The 22,005-nt window shown below is 43.9% G+C and overlaps 1 long non-coding RNA gene across 1 annotated transcript in view; it reads left to right on the top strand.

Moving 5' to 3' along the window:
- The window catches only part of LOC103891306 (uncharacterized), a 56,966-nt gene extending 35,565 nt beyond the window's left edge, over positions 1 to 21,401 (top strand). The window contains exons 2-4 of the long non-coding RNA XR_008527864.2: positions 11,207 to 11,360; positions 18,456 to 18,625; positions 21,269 to 21,401. This is a non-coding gene — a long non-coding RNA (uncharacterized LOC103891306). The remainder of the gene's footprint in view (positions 1 to 11,206; positions 11,361 to 18,455; positions 18,626 to 21,268) is intronic.
- The last annotated feature ends 604 nt before the right edge of the window (positions 21,402 to 22,005 follow it).

Below are 22,005 nucleotides of genomic sequence, written 5' to 3'. Positions count from 1 at the left end.
CAGCAGACAACAGAGAATGAGAGCCAAGCCAAAGGGGAAATCCCTTATAAAATAATCAGATCTTGTGAGATTTATTCACTACCATGAGAACAGTATGGGGCGATTGTCCCCAGGATTCAATTATTTCACATGAGGTCCCACCCACAACACCTGGGAATTATGGGAGCTACAATTCAAGATGAGATTTGGGTGGGGACACAGCCAAACCATGTCAATCCACTTCCATTCCATTGCCCAAACTGAAGATGGAATGGTGGTGAACCAACTGCTGCTTGGGCCTGAGATGTGATTCTGCCCTCCCCTTGCCCAGTTCTTCATTTCCCTCAGAACCTTGGAGATCTGTTTCCCTTTAATATGCCCCATGCTACCTCCATTGTCTTTCCTTAGTCTGAAGTTTTAATCTCCCCATCCTTATGTCTCTAAACAGGGTAATGCAAGCAAGCAGGGATCAGTCCCATACTGTGTGGGAGTGGACAGCTGCTGCAATGGGTAACTCCATGTTCACTCCATGCTGGGTTTTCATACGTGGGTAGATTTATCTTTGGAGTGTAACCTTACCCAGCTCTGAAAAAGACAGCACCAGCCCATTATTGTTCCATTAGTAATGACTCTAAACTCAAGCTATTTAGCAGCTGCTGATGGGGATGGGAGATGAGAGAAGAAAGAAGGAAATCAAAGACAGATGCTTTGCTGGTGCAGGCTCCTCTGTAAATGGGCATAGCTGGCAGTGGCTCTAGAAACACAGGCCAGTTGTATTTCCAAACTCTGGAGCTTCAGTGAGAGCAGCTTCCTCTTTCTCTTTAAACGAGAACTTCTTGTGCGGAGTAGCAAAGGACCCACAAATAACTGAGCTGTACTTTGGAAATGGATCTGATGAGTCTTTTAATAGAAGAAAATCATCATTATTTCCCAAGAGCTCACATTCCCCATAACATTTTTATTAGCAACCTCTCTTCTAAATAAACTTCAGTGGATTGATTTTGGCGGGGTTTTCTCATTTGAAATATTCCCTTAAATAATGACTGTGGGTATAGGCTCATCATCACTGTAGTTATTATTGTGATCAGCATCAGCAACTCCATTGTTATATTTATGTAGCACTTACGAAGCTCTCAGAACACTTCAGGTATATTACTTCATTTGTCCTCATAGCATCCTTGTAAGGAAGGGAGGGGGCCCCATTAGAACAACAATGAGTGGAGACCTCTCCTCTCTGTGCCTCTGTAAGTAAATTCCCCTTTGGGGTGTGGCCAGGAGGAAGCCCTCTGTCCCCCTCTTCTATATATTCCCCTCTGTCAATATAAGGCAGAGGGAGATTGCTCCAGGGTAAATTACAGCCACCCGGAGGCTGGAGCCCTCAGAGGGCTTGGCTCAGGGTAGAGCAGAGGGCACCGCCAGTGGAACAGGGGAATGGCTCTTGGAAATCACCCTGACTAACTGGCCCCCGACTTGTCCTTTTGTCTTGCCTTTGTCCCAAGAGGCCAAAATTCCTACAAGAGAGTGGCATCATGAAAGAGTGCAAAGATGCTGGCTGGGAATCAGAAGATCTAGTTCAAATCTCGGTTCTACCACTTGTTAGATTTGCTTCTTGGGCCAGTCTCTTAACATCTGAAGCTTCATTTCCTCCTTTAGAACAGAAGGGAAATTGATCCTCCTTTCTGGGATTTTGTGAGGACTAAATGGAATAACCTATATAAATGTGCCCAGCATAATGGATGGGACATAGGTATGCAACAGACGTTCATTCAATTTCTTCATTTCATTTTTCTATTCTGGTAAAACCTAAACTCTCTGTTCGGGATGACTTTGAGAACTAAGAGGGAAAATAACACAGGTTGGATAGGTTTGTCTTTTTAGTAACTGTCTTGTCAGAAATCATGTATTTTCTTACCTATACTGTATTGAGGAAAAGCTAGTGACTCATAATTAGTATATATATATTTTTTCAATTCCAAAAGTTGTAAGAATAATGCTTTATTTTCATTACAATAAAGACATCTTACTAAAGAAAGATCAGTGCAAATGCAATAATAACATAGAATTAAGGGCAACTGATTTAATTTGGTTAAAAAATGGGAGAGGAGACTAAGGGAGAAGCATTCGAACCCAAATTCACACCCTATAGCCCCAGAAGAGCACTGTAGTATTGAATTTAATATAGGGAACTTCCATTTTGGAAGTTTATTACCTTACAGTAATAAAGTGGGTTTCTTTTTTTTAATTTTTTTTTTATTATACTTTAAGTTCTAGGGTACATGTGCACAACGTGCAAGTTTGTTACATATGTATACATGCGCCATGTTGGTGTGCTGCACCCATTAACTTGTCATTACATTAGGTATATCTCCTAATGCTATCCCTCCCCCCTTCCCCCACCCCACAACAGGCCCTGGTGTGTGATGTTCCCCTTCCTGTGTCCAAGTGTTCTCATTGTTCAATTCCCAACTATGAGTGAGAACATGAGGTGTTTGGTTTTTTCTCCTTGAGATAGTTTGCTGAGAATGATAGTTTCCAGCTTCATCCATGTCCCTACAAAGGACATGATTTCATCCTTTTTTATGGCTGCATAGTATTCCATGGTGTATATGTGCCACATTTTCTTAATGCAGTCTATCATTGATGGACATTTGGGTTGGTTCCAAGTCTTTGGTGGGGACACAGCCAAACCATATCACTCCACTTCCATTCCATTGCCCAAACTGAAGATGGAATGGTGGTGAACCAACTGCTGCTTGGGCCTGAGATGGGGTTCTGCCCTCCCCTTGCCCAGTTCTTCATTTCCCCCAGAATCCTTGGAGTTCTGTTTCCCTTTAATATGCCTCATGCTACCTCCATTGTCTTTCCTTAGTCTGAAGTTTTAATCTCCCCATCCTCATGTCCCTAAACAGCCCCCTGGCTGCTCTGCTGACCACATCTCCAGGCTAGCACTATCTTGGGAAAGTGTGTCATTAGCTACTTTGCTAATCCCTGCAAGTTGTCCTTTGCAGCAGGGTCTGTGCATTCTACAGATTGGTAAAGTCTTCTGAGGAACCAAATCTCCTTGAACATGCCCTCAGCTAGGGGCAGTCCAATGTCGGTGTTCCTTTTGCATTATCCCAAGAAGCAGAGGGAAAGTCTTGGAGGGTGAATAGTTAGGGCATTTCCTCATGCAGGCTTCCCTGCACACAGACACATCAGGAAGAACACACAACACAAAGAAGACTTTCCCTTGCACAATTCACCCATACCTTATTTTCCTTTGTAGTTTTATGAAACAAAACAAAGTCTAGCTGCCTTTTGAGTTCAATTCAATTGAGTGCTAACAAGGGTAACTCACCACACTGAGCACTGTGAGGCTATCACAATGAATATGACTGTGTCCCTATCTCTACTCAACGGGGCTCACCGTCTAGGAGGAGAGGTAGACAAACATATAATTAACTAAGATAACAAGGCAGACGGTCAGGGGTGCTTTTATAAAATCCCTAAATATGATGGGAGAATACTTCCAACTGGAAAAGAGATTTCATCAAATCTTTTGTTAGGAGATAGCTAGGTCTTGATTTGGACCTTAGATGATTGGTATAGCTGCAATAAAAACACATTAGAGGATAGGGAAGGCATTTAAGATAGAAGAAATAGTTCAAGGCAAGGCAGCGAGAGGGGAAAGGTTCCTTTATTCACATTGAAGTCCATCCTTGTTAACACATACACAGATAAACTACAAAAGCCAGCTTCCTGCAAAGCATTCTGGGGTGAGAGGAGGGAAGTGCTGCTCAGTGTTCACTCGTCCAAAGGGCCCAGCACCTCTTAGAGGTTTCTGGTCTCATTGCACATTATTGCCTACTTTCTCTGGACCAAGAGTATACAGATTCTGAAATGCACATTCAGTTTAGCTAGAAAAATTATAACAATGGAAAAGAAGTGCTCAACTGAAGGATGATTGGAAACCTTAAATGTAAATATCATTTAAAAATTAATTTTCATACTCTTCCTCTTTTGAAGGTAATGTGCTTTGAAGTGGAGCTGGAAGGAAGTGATGTTTTCCTGACTTTGTCCTTGCCCATGCCAGACATCACTAACTGAACCCAGCATGCTTTCCCCCTGAGCTGGGCCTCTCGTCAGACAGAGTGCCCTGAGATATTCCAGGAAGTCCCTGCTATTCAGCCAGTTGTATTATACCAGATGAAGTCTCTTTGCCATTTTCTGTTTAAAGTCTTAAAACTTTACTACTATCTGAAATACCAAGTAGCTTTCTCATGAAATACAAAGACTTAAAGAAGGGAGAAATTTGGTATCATCTAGCACCTTGAGAATCTCTAAATATAAATGGAAGTTGCTGAGGGGGCTCTAAGACTAATATAAAGATGTTCTCACTCTCCTGTCCTCCCTGTGATTTAATAGTATAAATATGAGGTTGAAAGGGGCAGGAGATATGTGAAGAAATATAAAATACACACAGAAAAATAACCATTGGCTTAGATCAATAGTTCTCAACCTGGATGTACATCTGAATTGCTCACTTGTTAAAAATGCAGATTCCTGGGCCCCATTTTAGACTAAATCAGAATTTCTGGTCTTGGAGCTTGCAAACACCATATTTACCAAACATCCTAAGTAATTCTTCTGCACTATTCCTGAGACCAGCCCATGAACCTATGTTTGGGAACCAGAGACTTAAATGACAGAAATATTTTGGCCCTTGTTTATGTCTTTGGATGGTTGGCCAATAATGTCATATTCATTTCCCATGGCTGAGCTACCTTACATTCCATGGTGTTCCAGGTACTGAAAAACTGCATTCATTTGGATATTGGAAATGAGTTTGCAATTTCTAAAGGGATTGGCCATTTGGATGAACAGAAGTCATGCTTCATGGAGATCAATCTTTAGGATGTGTCTGAATTATCCTGCATCCATATTGTTTGGGCTTGGTTTTAAGAATTAAAGAAGAGAGAAAAGTAGTTTATATTGACCAGGAAGATAAATTTCTCGTTGTCTCAGTTCATTTTGTGCTGCTATAACCAAATACCTGAGGCTGGGTAATTTATAAAAAATATAATTTATTTCTCACAGTTCCAGAGGCTGGGAAGTCCAAGATCATGACACCAGCATCTTGTGTCTGGTGAGGCCTCTCTTGCTGCATCCTCATATGGCAGACAGTAGAAGGGCATGTGGGGCTGAACATTGTGCCCTCACATGGCAGAAGGGAAAAAGAAAGTGAACTCACTCCTGCAAGCCCTTTTTATAGTGGCATGAATCCATTCATGAGGGTGGAGTCCTTATGACCTAAACATTTCTCATTAGGCCCCACCTTCCAATAGTACTGCACTGGGGACTAAGTTTCAACATAAGTTTGAGAGGGGACAAAAACATTCAAACCATAGAACTGGTTATGTGGTCAATATTTGAGTTCACTTGACTTTCGGAAAGTTAGAGTCATAATAATAAGTATCATATATTGTACATCTATTCTGCACTGGGCACTTCACTAGAAGTAGATACACATTGTCTAAAGCAGTTCTTAAAATAATCCTATGAAGAAATGATCATTATTTCCAGAAGAGGAAGTTTGGGTTCAGAAAAGTTAAGTAACTTTCCTTGAAAGACACAGGATATGGATGTGATTCTTTAAAACTGTCTGACTCCAAAATGTTTATTCTTATTTACTACATTCTAAATTCTGTTTCCAAGAAATATGCTGTTTAGTGACATTGCTGGGACCAAAATCAAGCTCCATAATTAGTGTTGCAAACTTCAAGACATAACTGAGAAGGACGCTTACTAGATGTAGTAGTAGTGGTCTGTTAAATTCTGGTGTTCTCATTAACTTGATAGAATTTCATCAAGTTTAGCACTAGGCCTATTATTTGTCTACTTTTTTATGTATAAAGTATGTTAAACTGTGTTAGGATTAATTTCAGTCCTCAAATTTATATTTTGGAAAAGTTAAAGGCTCTTCCTTACCCTGTTGTTAAAAAAGCCCCCAAAACAACCAATGTGGTTCTTACACATGTGGCTTTCCATGTGTATGAGCAATACATGTTCCACGGAACATGTTTCCATGGAACAACTTGGCCACTCCTCCTGTAGAGTGGATTCTGGGAAGTGTACATGGAAAAGGACCCATCTGGTGACCACTAGACTGGATGATCGTCCAGTGTATGAAAGAGTGCTAGGCCAGATGCGGTGGCTCATGCCTGTAATCTCAGCACTTTGGGAGGCCAAGGTTGGCAGATTGCTTGAGGCCAGGAGTTCGAGACCAGCCTTGGCAACATGGCGAAACCCCCATCTCTATCAAAAATACAAAAATTAGCCAGGTGTGGTGGTGTGCCTTGGAGGCTGAGGCACGAGAATCGCTGGAACACAGAAGGCGGAGGTTGCAGCGAGCTGAGATTGTGCCACTGCACTCCAACATGGATGACTGAGCATGACTCTGTCTGAAAAAAGAATGAAAGAAAGAGAGAAAGAAAGAAAGAAAAAGAAAGAGAGAAAGAAAGAAAGAAAAAGAAAGAAAGAAAAGAAAGAAAGAAAGAAAGGAAGGAAGGAACTCTAATGAGTAGTCAGGAGGTTCGGTTTCTTGGTAGCTCTGCCACTCAGTAACTCTGTTATCTTGAGCAAGTCATTTTACCCAAGACAAAATGATTTGTGTGTGTGATGGCACACACAGAGCCCTTTAGCATATTTCTTGGAGAACTATCTGATACAAGCTGTTTTCCCCCTTTCTAGAACTCAGATCTTCTTCTCACCATATTCGTGTTTCTACAGAAGTCCTGTGAGTTAGAAGTCCTCCGTTTCCATGCAAATCTTTTGGACTAGAGGCCATAAAGTTATTTACTTGATCTAATATGTCATGATTCTTGAAAAAAACGTTAGCCAGGGAGCTGGCAAAGAGACCGATGGGGCCTCATCAGTGGCACTGTTGTCAATGTCCTCACCGGGTCAGAATGGTCAGAGGGTGGGCAACCCAGACTGGGCTCCTGAGATGCCTACTGTCCCCCGACCTCTGGCCTGCCTCCTTTCTGGCCTGAGGTTGTTACATTCTTTTCTTCTTGGGAGACAGTTGTAGTAGATTGTAGTACTACATTCTTTGATATTTCTTTTTGGGGTGAAATCTTCAAGCAAAAAGTTAAGTAGACCCCTTCATACATAGCTCATTGCTTTTGGAAATGCTGGTGACCCATCACACCCCACGCTTCCCATGGGCTAGAACAGCCTGAGCTGCTTGGGCAACAGTATCACTAGATGATTCACAGGGATTTGAACCTGAAGGGACCTCATCAAGCATCTAGTCCAACAACTTTATTGCACAGATGAGATAAGAAGCCCCAAGAGGGAAAATGACTCAACTCAAGGATACCCACCCAGTTAGTGAAGCAGTTGACACCTCGTTTTCAAATTTATATTGTAAGCATAATAATAAAATCTACCCCCACAGAATTATTGTGAAGGTATTTAAATGAGATGGCACACACAGAACCCTTTAGCACATTTCTTGGCATAGAGAACCATCTGATACAAGCTGTTCCCTCCCTTTCTAGAACTCAGATCTGCTTCTCATCATACTCATATTTCCATAGAAGTCCTATGAGTTAGAATGAGCGGATTTTATCATCCTTTACTCTGCAGAACGCCAACCCATACAGGAGTAAGCTGAGCTGCCCACGTTTAATCATGCACTAGTGGCAAAATCTGACTTGGCCCATGTTATCTATTAAAAAAATGTCTGGGGTTACTGAACACTAGAACCCATTCCTCCTGACTCTTAATCCAGTGATCTTTCCATTATACCATGCTGATTGACGGGCGGGTGGGGATGAGCTCCTTTAAATTGCTGTGAATACCAGCATGGTGACAGATGACTGCAAACACATGAGGCCACAGCCCCAGTATGTCCTAAGCCTGTCAGTGTAATTTTATTATCACGCATTTATCAAGGCTTCCATGTGCATGCAGGAGCTTTGCTTACTGCGGAGATGAATATAAAAATGGGTAGTAAGATACAGCCCCTGCCCTCAAGGAGCACTTAATTTGATAATAAAGACAGACTTAGACCTAAATAATTCCAGTGTAAGGCAGATAGCAATCCATGACTACTCTATATGTGCTACAAGGGAGTACAGGGATTAAGACCTCACCTGTTGACATGGTGAGAGTGAGGTGGGCTAGGACAGGGCATCCCCCCAAATGTCTCCATCCAGCTGAAGGTGCAGGGAACACGCTTCATGGTCCAGTTGGGACTCCAGCATCTTGAGCTCCTTGCCTCTGACTGTGGGTGAGCATAGCTGGGTCACTGTTTTGCCTTCTTTAGCCACTACAAAATGGGAGAACATCCCCTTTCTTGCTTGGAGCTTAAAGAGAACTGGGTGGTCATTTGGTCTAGATCTCTGCTTCTGGGCAGGACTGCCCTCACCCATGCTGACATGCAAGAATATGCACTCCATATGCAGAACAGCCAAGCATTATTCTTTTTCTCTCTTCTCTGTGTTTTGGTGGTGGAAGTGGGGCGGGGGTTAAGAATAGTGTAGAGGAGAAAAGAGGGGAGGTAAAGGGAATTGTAGGTTGATGCTTGACAAGGGGAGTTGGGTCACCCAGGGAAAATACGGCCTTGCTCTCCACTGGCAGATTCCCAGAGAAGCTCTGACTGTTCCCCACCTGTCCTGTGCTCCCCCCGCCACCCCCTCAGTGCTGCTGTCCCTGCGTGCAAGGAGCAGGGAGGCGATGATGAATTTCCCCCGAACGGCATTACAGACAGTCATAAATAATGCTTTGCTCTTTGGTGACGGCACTTTCCATTAGAGCTGCCTGTGCCGGGCTGTTGCTACCCCCAGTCTTCTGCCGGGGACTTGCAGTAAAATTTATCAGCGAGCTTTCTGCACCTAATAAATCATCCCCTCCGGGAGCCATCTGGCAGATAAGGCCATGAGAATCCACATGCTCTGCAGAGGCGGAGTCAGAGTGAGAGGCGGCTCTAGCTGGGTAGCCCCAGGCCCTGTTGAGGGGTACTCTCTCTCCAGCAGCCTGGCCTGTCGGACTCTTCCTGGCTTATCTCATCAGACTGAGGATAGGGGCCCTGGAGAGGGCAGCTGCTCCAGCTCCCTGAACTGTGTGGCTTCCCACTCTGGGGCTAGGCCTACAGATCACCTCCTTCTCATGCTGTCTACACCCAGGTGTCCAAAAGGTTCTGGGGTCTGTCACCAGGCCAGAGCAGGGGTACCCTAGGCCAAGACAGGTGCTGTGATGGGCATGACTGTTGCCTAAGCGAATGCTCCTTGGTGTGTTCTAGAGACATGAGTATTGGTCAGCATCAAAGCAATCTCGTAGTGATAAGTAACTTCCTGTTTGGATGGAAGGCATCAAGGAGCACCTCTTAATGCAGGGCAATACTTCACATGTCTATCCCCATGTTTTTTGAGCAACAACTACCATGATCTTACAGATTTCTTTCCAATATGTATTACTTTCTGTGAGTGCACGGTATGGGAGGTTCTAAAGGGTGCTGGACCTAGAGGGTAGAGTTGCTTAGATCAACGATCACAGTTCTTTCCTTAAGGCATTTACAATCTGCTTGGAGAGACTAGTTTAAAACCAAAGTCTCAGGTGTGGTGGTTGTAGTGTTCACTCTCACAGCAAGACACAGTGCTTGCAGGATATGACCTACAGCTGTGTGGGATGCACGAGTGGTTGGGTTTCTGGTCTTCTAGTCCCAGTACCTAGCACAGTGCCTGGTGTGTCGAAGCACCCAGTGTATGTGTGTTGAACTGTGTTGAGGGACATGTGGCAGGGAGCAAAGTGCCTGACACAGTTGCCAATACAAAGTAGAGTGTGAGAGTGAAATGAAAAAGAGCCGAATAAAAACAGCATCATCATCCCCAGGCCCCAGCAGAGTGTGCGCCCTGTTCTTTAGGGTTAACTGGGTGATCTAGGAACGAAATCCTTTTCTGGGCATGGATAACCTGTGCTCCTGTCCTTGCCCTGCGGTGAGCTGCCTGAGCTTGCTCAAGGCATGCTCTAGCCTCTGTTTTCTCATTTGTAAAACAATAGGCAAAGACAAAGCAATTTTTTGGAGGGTAATTTTTAGTATTATTGCTATTAGAATACTTCCTCTTTTTTCCCTTGCTGGTGCCTGCTTTTGTTTGAAGGACAGGAGGCTGGAGGGGTAAAGCCAGGAAGAGCTCTTCTCTTTTCTTCCCTCCTGGGTCACTTCCCAGCTGAGATAACCTTGTTGAAGGTCCAAATGTGGGCGCCATGCAGCTAGAGCTTGAGCATCCTGGAGTTCTTCCCTGGGGGCTCATTCTTTAGGAGGACACCTAACATGCTCTCTCTGATTGCTGTGGACACATCCCGGGAAAACATTAAATGGAGTGTCCTGAAAATGCTTAGCTTAGCTATGCATTTAATTTGGCGGTAATTGAAATTTGCCAACAAAGATTTGCATGTAATCTGTGATTCCGTTTTTCAATTAAAATTGCTTTCTTCTTGTGGATGGGAAGTACTTGGCTTCTTTCCTCCTCACAGCACTTTGCAAACACTCATCCCTCGCTTATTTGGGGGCTGGAGAGAGGGTAGGGGTGTGGGACAAGGAGGTGGAGTCTGGCAGGACAGTGGTGCTGGAGAGGCCGGTGCTGGGGGTGAGGCTGATGGATAAGAGGGAGGGTGAGGGCTTGAGCCTCCCTTGTCTGCAATGGTCTCAAAAAGGAACCCCAGCTGGGACTTCAAGATCTCAGTTTCTAGGGGTCAGACAAGGGTTGGGGGACTGGGAGGTATAGTCAGAAGTGGGGAGAGCCAACCAGTTCTCCATGACCAGGCAAGGCTAGTAGTAAGAAGCCAGGGACAAGGTACCAGTCTCAGGTCCTGGGATGTAGGAAGTGTCTTTTCTCTTATCTACCTCTTCTCCTCTGGATGAGTGTGGCCTTTGATAAAGGTGAGCAGCAATAGAGCTCCTGGGAGAAGAGAACTGATGGAAAAGTGTCTTCCAAGGATGGCTGGAGAGGGGAAGGGAGGACAAGAAGCAGGTGCTGGAGAGGGGAAGGGAGGACAGGAAGCAGGAAGCAGTAGGCACGAAAATCACACCTACCTGAGTAGGGGCTGGGATAAGCCAGCTGCTAGGGTCTGAATGTTTGTGTCCCCCCTCCCATCCCCAAATTTGTATGTTGACACCTAATCCTGGTACAATAGTATTAGGAGGTGAGGACTTTTTGGAAGGTGACAGAGCTCTCATTCCTAGGATCAATGTCCTTACAGAAGAGACTTGAAGGAGCCCTTCTGCCCCTTCCGCTGCATGAAGATAGAAAGAAGGCACCATCTATGAAGCAGTGGAAAACCTCGGGAGACACTGAATCTGCCGACACCTTGATCTTGGACTTCCCAGGCTCCAAACTGTGAGCAGTAAATTTCTGTTATTTATAAGGCACCCAGTCTAAGGTATTTTGTTATAGCAGCCTTAGGACTAAGACGTCAGCCCACTGGTCTGTGAGAGTCCTGAGGGCTGGAGCTGAGTTGTCATGACCGCTTTCTATGCCTGGTACCTAGCATGGTACCTGGCACATGGTAAGAATGAAGTTTGTTAAAATGAAAAGTTGGGGGAGGAGCCAAGATGGCCGAATAGGAACAGCTCCGGTCTACAGCTCCCAGCGCGAGCGACGCAGAAGACGGGTGATTTCTGCATTTCCATCTGAGGTACCGTGTTCATCTCACTAGGGAGTGCCAGACAGTGGGCGCAGGTCAGTGGGTGAGCGCACCGTGCGCCAGCCGAAGCAGGGGCGAGGCATTGCCTCACTCGGGAAGCGCAAGGGGTCAGGGAGTTCCCCTTCCAGGGGTGACAGACGGCACCTGGAAAATCGGGCCACTCCCACCCGAATACTGTGCTTTTCCGACGGGCTTAGGAAACGGTGCCCCAGGAGAGTATAGCCCGCACCTGGCTCAGAGGGTCCTACGCCCACGGAGTCTCGCTGATTGCTAGCACAGCAGTCTGAGATCAAACAGCAAGTCGGCAGCGAGGCTGGGGGAGGGGCGCCCGCCATTGCCCAGGCTCGCTTAGGTAAACAAAGCAGCCTGGAAGCTTGAACTGGGTGGAGCCCACCACAGCTCAAGGAGGCCTGCCTGCCTCTGTAGGCTCCACCTCTGGGGGCAGGGCACAGACAAACAAAAAGACAGCAGTAACCTCTGCAGACTTAAATGTCCCTGTCTGACAGCTGTGAGGAGAGCAGTGGTTCTCCCAGCACGCAGCTGGAGATCTGAGAACGGGCTGACTGCCTCCTCAAGTGGGTCCCTGACCCCTGACCCCCGAGCAGCCTAACTGGGAGGCACCCCCCAGCAGGGGCAGACTGACACCTCACACGGCCGGCCAGGTACTCCAACAGACCTGCAGCTGAGGGTTCTGTCTGTTAGAAGGAAAACTACCAGAAAGGACATCCACACCAAAAACCCATCTGTACATCACCATCATCAAAGACCAAAAGTAGATAAAACCACAAAGATGGGGAAAAAACAGAGCAGAAAAACTGGAAACTCTAAAAACCAGAGTACCTCTCCTCCTCCAAAGGAACGCAGTTCCTCACCAGCAACGGAACAAAGCTGGACGGAGAATGACTTTGACGAGCTGAGAGAAGAAGGCTTCAGACGATCAAATTACTCCGAGCTACGGGAGGATATTCAAACCAAAGGCAAAGAAGTTGAAAACTTTGAAAAAAATTTAGAAGAATGTATAACTAGAATAACCAATACAGAGAAGTGCTTAAAGGAGCTGATGGAGCTGAAAACCAAGGCTCGAGAACTACGTGAAGAATGCAGAAGCCTCAGGAGCCGATGCGATCAAATGGAAGAAAGGGTATCAGCCCTGGAAGATGAAATGAATGAAATGAAGCGAGAAGGGAAGTTTAGAGAAAAAAGAATAAAAAGAAACGAGCAAAGCCTCCAAGAAATGTGGGACTATGTGAAAAGACCAAATCTACGTCTGATTGGTGTACCTGAAAGTGACGGGGAGAATGGAAACAAGTTGGAAAACACTCTGCAGGATATTATCCAGGAGAACTTCCCCAATCTAGCAAGGCAGGCCAACATTCAGATTGAGGAAATACAGAGAACACCACAAAGATACTCCTCGAGAAGAGCAACTCCAAGACACATAATTGTCAGATTCACCAAAGTTGAAATGAAGGAAAAAATGTTAAGGGCAGCCAGAGAGAAAGGTCGGGTTACCATCAAAGGGAAGCCCATCAGACTAACAGCGGATCTCTCGGCAGAAACCCTACAAGCCAGAAGAGAGTGGGGGCCAATATTCAACATTCTTAAAGAAAAGAATTTTCAACCCAGAATTTCATATCCTGCCAAACTAAGCTTCATAAGTGAAGGAGAAATAAAATACTTTACAGACAAGCAAATGCTGAGAGATTTTGTCACCACCAGGCCTGCCCTAAAAGAGCTCCTGAAGGAAGCGCTAAACATGGAAAGGCACAACCGGTACCAGCCACTGCAAAATCATACCGAAATGTAAAGAACATCGAGACTAGGAAGAGACTGCATCAACTAACGAGCAAAATATCCAGCTAACATCATAATGACAGGATCAAATTCACACATAACAATATTAACTTTAAATGTAAATGGACTAAATGCTCCAATTAAAAGACACAGACTGGCAAACTGGATAAAGACTCAAGACCCATCAGTGTGCTGTATTCAGGAAACCCATCTCACGTGCAGAGACACACATAGGCTCAAAATAAAAGGATGGAGGAAGATCTACCAAGCAAATGGAAAACAAAAAAAGGCAGGGGTTGCAATCCTAGTCTCTGATAAAACAGACTTTAAACCAACAAAGATCAAAAGAGACAAAGAAGGCCATTACATAATGGTAAAGGGATTAATTCAACAAGAAGAGCTAACTATCCTAAATATATATGCACCCAATACAGGAGCACCCAGATTCATAAAGCAAGTCCTGAGTGACCTACAAAGAGACTTAGACTCCCACACATTAATAATGGGAGACTTCAACACCCCACTCTCAACATTAGACAGATCAACGAGACAGAAAGTCAACAAAGATACCCAGGAATTGAACTCAGCTCTGCACCAAGCGGACCTAATAGACATCTACAGAACTCTCCACCCCAAATCAACAGAATATACATTTTTTTCAGCACCACACCACACCTATTCCAAAATTGACCATATACTTGGAAGTAAAGCTCTCCTCAATAAATGTAAAAGAACAGAAATTGTAACAAACTGTCTCTCAGATCACAGTGCAATCAAGCTAGAACTCAGGATTAAGAATCTCACTCAAAACCGCTCAACTACATGGAAACTGAACAACCTGCTCCTGAATGACTACTGGGTACATAACGAAATGAAGGCAGAAATAAAGATGTTCTTTGAAACCAACGAGAACCAAGACACAACATACCAGAATCTCTGGGATGCATTCAAAGCAGTGTGCAGAGGGAAATTTATAGCACTAAATGCCCACAAGAGAAAGCAGGAAAGATCCAAAATTGACACCCTAACATCACAATTAAAAGAACTAGAAAAGCAAGAGCAAACACATTCAAAAGCTAGCAGAAGGCAAGAAATAACTAAAATCAGAGCAGAACTGAAGGAAATAGAGACACAAAAAACCCTTCAAAAAATAAATGAATCCAGGAGCTGGTTTTTTGAAAGGATCAACAAAATTGATAGACCGCTAGCAAGATTAATAAAGAAAAAAAGAGAGAAGAATCAAATAGATGCAATAAAAAATGATAAAGGGGATATCACCACCGATCCCACAGAAATACAAACTACCATCAGAGAATATTACAAACACCTCTATGCAAATAAACTAGAAAATCTAGAAGAAATGGATAAATTCCTCGACACATACACCCTCCCAAGACTAAACCAGGAAGAAGTTGAATCTCTGAATAGACCAATAACAGGAGCTGAAATTGTGGCAATAATCAATAGCTTACCAACCAAAAAAAGTCCAGGTCCAGATGGATTCACAGCCGAATTCTACCAGAGGTACAAGGAGGAGCTGGTACCATTCCTTCTGAAACTATTCCAATCAATAGAAAAAGAGGGAATCCTCCCTAACTCATTTTATGAGGCCAGCATCATCCTGATACCAAAGCCTGGCAGAGACACAACAAAAAAAGAGAATTTTAGACCAATATCCTTGATGAACATTGATGCAAAAATCCTCAATAAAATACTGGCAAACAGAATCCAGCAGCACATCAAAAAGCTTATCCACCATGATCAAGTGGGCTTCATCCCTGGGATGCAAGGCTGGTTCAATATACGCAAATCAATAAATGTAATCCAGCATATAAACAGAACGAAAGACAAAAACCACATGATTATCTCAATAGATGCAGAAAAGGCCTTTGACAAAATTCAACAACCCTTCATGCTAAAAACTCTCAATAAATTAGGAATTGATGGGACGTATCTCAAAATAATAAGAGCTATTTATGACAAACCCACAGCCAATATCATACTGAATGGGCAAAAACTGGAAGCATTCCCTTTGAAAACTGGCACAAGACAGGGATGCCCTCTCTCACCACTTCTATTCAACATAGTGTTGGAAGTTCTGGCCAGGGCAATTAGGCAGGAGAAGGAAATCAAGGGTATTCAATTAGGAAAAGAGGAAGTCAAATTGTCCCTGTTTGCAGATGACATGATAGTATATCTAGAAAACCCCATTGTCTCAGCCCAAAATCTCCTTAAGCTGATAAGCAACTTCAGCAAAGTCTCAGGATACAAAATCAATGTGCAAAAATCACAAGCATTCTTATACATCAATAACAGACAAACAGAGAGCCAAATCATGAGTGAACTCCCATTCACAATTGCTTCAAAGAGAATAAAATACCTAGGAATCCAACTTACAAGGGATGTGAAAGACCTCTTCAAGGAGAACTACAAACCACTGCTCAAGGAAATAAAAGAGGATACAAACAAATGGAAGAACATTCCATGCTCATGGGTAGGAAGAATCAATATCATGAAAATGGCCATCCTTCCCAAGGTAATTTACAGATTCAATGCCATCCCCATCAAGCTACCAATGACTTTCTTCACAGAATTGGAAAAAACTACTTTAAAGTTCATATGGAACCAAAAAAGAGCCCGCATCGCCAAGTCAATCCTAAGCCAAAAGAACAAAGCTGGAGGCATCACACTACCTGACTTCAAACTATACTACAAGGCTACAGTAACCAAAACAGCATGGTACTGGTACCAAAACAGAGACACAGATCAATGGAACAGAACAGAGCCGTCAGAAATAATGCCACATATCTACAAGTATCTGATCTTTGACAAACCTGACAAAAACAAGAAATGGGGAAAGGATTCCCTATTTAATAAATGGTGCTGGGAAAACTGGCTAGCCATATGTAGAAAGCTGAAACTGGATCCCTTCCTTACACCTTATACAAAAATCAATTCAAGATGGATTAAAGACTTAAATGTTAGACCTAAAACCATAAAAACCCTAGAAGAAAACCTAGGCATTACCATTCAGGACATAGGCATGGGCAAGGACTTCATGTCTAAAACACCAAAAGCAATGGCAACAAAAGCCAAAATTGACAAATGGGATCTAATTAAACTCAAGAGCTTCTGCACAGCAAAAGAAACTACCATCAGAGTGAACAGGCAACCTACAAAATGGGAGAAAATCTTCGCAACCTACTCATCTGACAAAGGGCTAATATCCAAAATCTACAATGAACTCCAACAAATTTACAAGAAAAAAACAAACAACCCCATCAAAAAGTGGGCGAAGGACATGAACAGACACTTCTCAAAAGAAGACATTTATGCAGCCAAAAAACACATGAAAAAATGCTCACCATCACTGGCCATCAGAGAAATGCAAATCAAAACCACAATGAGATACCATCTCACACCAGTTAGAATGGCAATCATTAAAAAGTCAGGAAACAACAGGTGCTGGAGAGGATGTGGAGAAATAGGAACACTTTTACACTGTTGGTGGGACTGTAAACTAGTTCAACCCTTGTGGAAGTCAGTGTGGCGATTCCTCAGGGATCTAGAAGTAGAAATTCCATTCGACCCAGCCATCGCATTACTGGGTATATACCCAAAGGACTATAAATCATGCTGCTATAAAGACACATGCACACGTATGTTTATTGCGGCATTATTCACAATAGCAAAGACTTGGAACCAACCCAAATGTCCAACAATGATAGACTGGATTAAGAAAATGTGGCACATATACACCATGGAATACTATGCAGCCATAAAAAATGATGAGTTCACGTCCTTTGTAGGGACATGGATGAAATTGGAAATCATCATTCTCAGTAAACTATCGCAAGAACAAAAAACCAAACACCGCATATTCTCACTCATAGGTGGGAATTGAACAATGAGAACACATGGACACAGGAAGGGGAACATCACACTCTGGGGACTGTTGTGGGGTGGGGGGAGGGGGGAGGGATAGCATTGGGAGATATACCTAATGCTAGATGACGAGTTGGTGGGTGCAGCGCACTAGCATGGCACATGTATACATATGTAACTTACCTGCACATTGTGCACATGTACCATAAAACCTAAAGTATAATAATAATAATAATAAAAGAAAAAAAAAAAAAAATTGTTAAAAAAAAAAAAAAAAAAAAAATAAAATAAAATACCAAGAGGATGTTAAAAAAAAAAAAAAAAAAAAAAAAAAAAAAAAAGAAAAGTTGGTTGAATGTGATAATGTGAGTGAAAGGGCATTTTGTAAATTGTAACAGCCATTTTTGGTACTCTGACAGTCTTACTATTTCTGAAAATAAGATGGGGTATTTGACCCAAGGCTGAACTGATTCTGGGCTGAGCCCTGGGTATGGTAAGGCCCCGGAAAAGGCCAGAGGAGGTAGAGGAGGTGCTCCAAGTTCCTGACTGGAGGCCTCTCCAGGAGCTGGAATTTGTGGTGATTTGCTGCTCTAGACCCAGGTCCCACCAGGTGCCCCAGCTGGGGAGCACTTTCCGGGTCTGGGCCCACCCCCTTGGTGGTGGTAGAAGAATCAACATCCGCATCAGGCTGGCAACTCCACCGTGCTGGGACAGGCACCAAGAGGGTTTGGTTCAAAGAGAGCCAGTGAGGGGACTTGCAGGAGAGGCAGTTTGGTTCTCGTAGCCAGGTTGGAGGTGGAAATAAGAACCATTTGAAGAATTAGTGGCAGATTTTAGCTGCAGTGGAGGGTGCACAGCTTTGGGCACGGCAAGGGTCCTTCTCACCACCCCAGCAAGTCTTTTTTTGTCTATTTCTTTCAAGTGGAGATAATCCCTTCTACCTGGCCGGACAGCTGAACTGTTTGCATTTTTTTTCTTCTTCAGTAATAAATCTGCCAACCCTGCAGGGCCTGAGCCAAGGCCTTGCTTGCTGCATCTACACAGAGGTCTCATAAAAATGGTGTAAAACAAAAGAGAAAAATGCATATTTCACACTTTGTCTGTTCTAGGTGATGGCGATTTTCAACTCATTCCCGTTATAAACAGCCGACCTTCCTACCGAGTTCAAGTACCTTCTGCCTGGCCTGGAAGAACAATATCTCTCTGTCTCCCTCTTCCACTGGCCCTCACCTGCCTTCCCTGAACATGCATTTTGCCTGACAGGAGGCAGAGGTGGTTGGTAAGTATACTACGCTGGCTTAGTGCTTTCCAGGAGGGAGGTGGCATGAAAGACCCCAGAGCTCAAGTGTTCACGACGGACTCACACAGGCTGGAGACAGACGCCTCCATCCTCCTGCACACAGTCCTGTGCCTGCTTCTGCAGTGACTCCCTCTCCCTCTGTGAAAACACATGAGGAACATAGGAATAAGGGTTATCTTCTACTGAAGCCTGCCTAGTGTTTATTACAGGTAATTTTCAACTATGATCAAATCTCCAACGTTATTAGCTTGGTTAATGTTCAGCAGAAACAAACAACCTTTCCAACTTTATCTGCCTCCCTTCCCCTTTACAAATCTGCACATCCTTCAAAATGGTCGCTTTAGACTTCCCAAACAGCCTACGTTTGCTCCCATCTCCTGGCTGTTCACACCTATAATTTTCCTGCATTGAGTCTGCTCCTCCTGACTCTGTTCTGTCCAGCTCAGTTCAGTCTACTTTCAAGGTCCACTTCCTCCTGAAACCTTCCTGGATAGCCCCCAGCCTATAGTACTCTCTCTTTACCTGGGACTCAGTCAGGAATTACAGCTCACATCATTCTCTTCCTGGGTTGTCAATCATATACTGCTTTTTTGACAGTTTAAAAAAAGCTATTATCATTTTTTTCTACTTAACTGTCATTTTCTTTTTTGCTTAAAATAATTTTCCTTTATTTTAATTTAATTTAATTAATGTATTTTTTGAGATGGGGTCTCACTCTGTTGATCAGGCTGGAGTACAGTGGCATGATCCCTGCTCACTGTAGCCTCGACCTCCTGGGCTCAAGTGATCTTCCCACCTCAGCCTCCCGAGTAGCCGGGACTACAGGTGCATGCCACTACACCCAGCTGATTATTTTGTATTTTTGTAGAGATGGGTCTTGCTGTGTTGCCCAGGCTGGTCTTGAACTCTTGGGCTCAAACCATCCTCCCATCTTGGCCTTCCAAAGTGCTGGGGCTACAGGTGTGAGTCACTGTGCTGAGCTTATGAATGTTTCTTATTTCTCTATTAGACTATAAGGTCTTACCTATATTTCTGTCCTTTACGGTGCCAAACACATCGTTTTTACTGTTTACCAAACAGGTGCTTAGTGAGTGCTTGTCAAAAAAAAAAAAAAAGGAATGAATGAAAATTCCCACTTGGCGTGTGGGTGTGGCTTTGATGTTGTGGCCTTCTCTTTCTTCATTGGAGTAACAAGCAAGACAATTCCTACTTCCAGGGCATGGGGAGAGCCTTGACTTGCAGAGATGCTGCCTGTTGGATGTCCCCTCTTGTTTGGATGATGCTGGATATTAGTTGGCTGTTGAATGTCAGTGACAGTCCCAGCACTTTCTGTATGGACCCTGAGATTTCCCTGTAGTAACCACATAGACTGTTGAGATTTTATGGTAGTGAGAAAAAACGAGTGCTTCTCTTACTACGTCCCCCTCCCTCTGCGCCTATCCCACTCCTTTTTACATCCCTGTGTGCTCCCCACACACCGTCTGTATTTAATTTAGAGTAAGGAATTACGAATCGAATTTTCCTTCCAGTGTGTGGAGCGCCGCCGCCACTGCCTGCCATCTTGCTACGCTTTTGTTTTGTGCTTCCCACCTCAAGGCCACTGTACAAATGTGTTTGATTTGTGGTTGTGGTTTGTAGCCGTCACTGATTTCTTTGTTGTTGTTGTTGTTGCTGCGGCCGCGACTGTTTCCTTGCAGCTCAATTTTTAGCTGAGTGTTTGGGTAGTAAATATGGCTTACACCAACTGTGTTGGAAATAATGGCATTTATGTGCTGAAGTTATTTCCAAAACCTGTGATGTGTGTATACAAATAGATCCACGGCAGGGCCCCTAGACTGGGGAGAACACAGACTCAATAAAACCTTTGAGATGGAGTATAAACAGGTGTCTGAGACTAGGGCTAGGCCAGGCGGTTCAGAAAAATACCCCCCACCCCTGATGTTGGCTCTAAACTTAAGCTCTACTATAAATACCTTGCTTAGCATTGGGGGAGGTAGGAGATATTTTTGTGATCGTGTTTATCTGCTAAATGTTCGCTTGTATCCTTTTGAGCATCTCACTATAAACTTCTCAATATTTCTATTCACTCACTCTCAGTGGCTTTAAACCTTAACTGCCCTGGATCTTAGTATTGGAAAAAAATGTGCCAAGAAACAATGGGATTGGCCTGTGAAACCAGCAGCCCTCTTTTCTTCCAAATAGTTGCCAGTCTGGGGGTTCTTTGGTTTATGGGGTGAATCTAACCATTTTGAACAATGCCTTTTAAACTGTATCATGTGACTTTGCTAATCCCAATCTCGGGCAGGGAGTACAGAGTTAGAGAACTCTAAGAGTGGGGAGTCAGGCTGCTGTTGGTAGATGTGGCTGTAGCCTCTGAATTTGGGTGGAGTGGGTTTCTTTGATGCCTAGATTCTTTTATTTTTCCTTTTTATTATTATTATTTTTTTTTAAGAGACAGAGTCTTGCTCTGTCACCCAGGCTGGATTGCAGTGGCACGATCATAATTCACTGCAGCCTTGAACTCCCTGGCTCAAACAATCCTGCCTTAGCCTCTTGAATAGCGGGGACTGTAGGTGTGTACCACCACTCCTGGCTAATACTGTTTTTAAATTCTTTTTGTAGAGATGCATTCTTGCTATACGGCCCAGCTGGTAATGCCTAGATGCCTGAGTCCCTCCCTGGCTCATCCCTGGGAGCAGCACCAAACCCCATGTCTGACACCTGTCCGGAAATGGAGCCTGCACATTGACCCTAGGTAAAGATCTCATTTGCTAAGAGGTCAGGAGGGACTTCAAAGCTGTCTCGGCTCTCTGTGCTGAAGGCTGCATGACAAAGGCAGAGGAAGGGTGTTTCGATTGTTCTCCAACTTGTAAATGCCAAGCAGAAATCTTGTTGCAGTTCCTAAATGCCATATTTTGGTGTGTTTATTGTTTCCCCCCCTAACGGGGAAAGATGGTGAATGGACTAATAATTCAGGAGCCGAGAACATGTTTATTTGATTTTTAGAGCTTTAGCAAATACAGTGTGTACAAAACCCGGTGCCAACAGCATGCATAATTCCTCCAGGAATGGAGCTGATAGGAACACAAAGCTTGCACGCTTCAAAACTGTAACCAATATTTACACATCTGAGTGACTAATTCTCTACTCTGAGCAGAAGAACAATAGGCATAATAGTCAGGTACATTAATGCAGAGTGTGCTTGTCTGGTGACTTGGATATTTGACACATAAACAAAGTTGTGGGGGTGCCACTTGGGGGAGAAGTGGAGGCTTTTTATCTACCTGTGTAACCATACACCAAACAGCAGGTTACAAACACACTCAGAAAATGCTGACCCAATACCGTTCTTGTACCTC

Source organism: Pongo abelii, chromosome 7, assembly GCF_028885655.2.
Source record: "Pongo abelii isolate AG06213 chromosome 7, NHGRI_mPonAbe1-v2.0_pri, whole genome shotgun sequence".
In the NCBI taxonomy this organism is placed as follows: Eukaryota; Metazoa; Chordata; class Mammalia; order Primates; family Hominidae; genus Pongo; species Pongo abelii.
The sequence above is the reverse complement of the archived record's forward strand: the minus strand, read 5'-3'. Positions and strand labels throughout refer to the sequence as shown.